Genomic DNA, 414 nt, shown 5'->3' with positions numbered 1-414 from the left:
GGAAGTTTGCTGACAGGGTTTGAGGTACGCAAAAAATGACATACCTTTTGACAGTTTTGCACATGGAGTGCGCCCTGTATAGATAGTAGCCCCTGAGACTTGGTATGCTGTCGAAAGCGACATCGTGCCGAGGATCATATTCTCAGTTATAGAATGTCGCCTTTCCTATGCAGGTGGCGGAACGTTCGGTGGCCAGCCGGACTGATGGAGTTGCCGAGCTGAAGCGGCAACTCGACGTTGCGGATGCGGACATCGCGCTGGTCAATAAACGACTTGACGAGTCACAAGGTAGGTGGTTTCTCCGCGGTCACCTAGTAAGGGAGCTGATGCCCGTTCCTTACAATTTGTATGCTTAATGCAGATGATGCCGCTGCTGTGGAAGACCTTCGAGCATAGCTTGATCGAGCCAAGGAG

Source organism: Triticum aestivum, chromosome 4A (genome assembly GCF_018294505.1).
Source record: "Triticum aestivum cultivar Chinese Spring chromosome 4A, IWGSC CS RefSeq v2.1, whole genome shotgun sequence".
Classification (NCBI taxonomy): Eukaryota; Viridiplantae; Streptophyta; class Magnoliopsida; order Poales; family Poaceae; genus Triticum; species Triticum aestivum.
The sequence above is the reverse complement of the archived record's forward strand: the minus strand, read 5'-3'. Positions refer to the sequence as shown.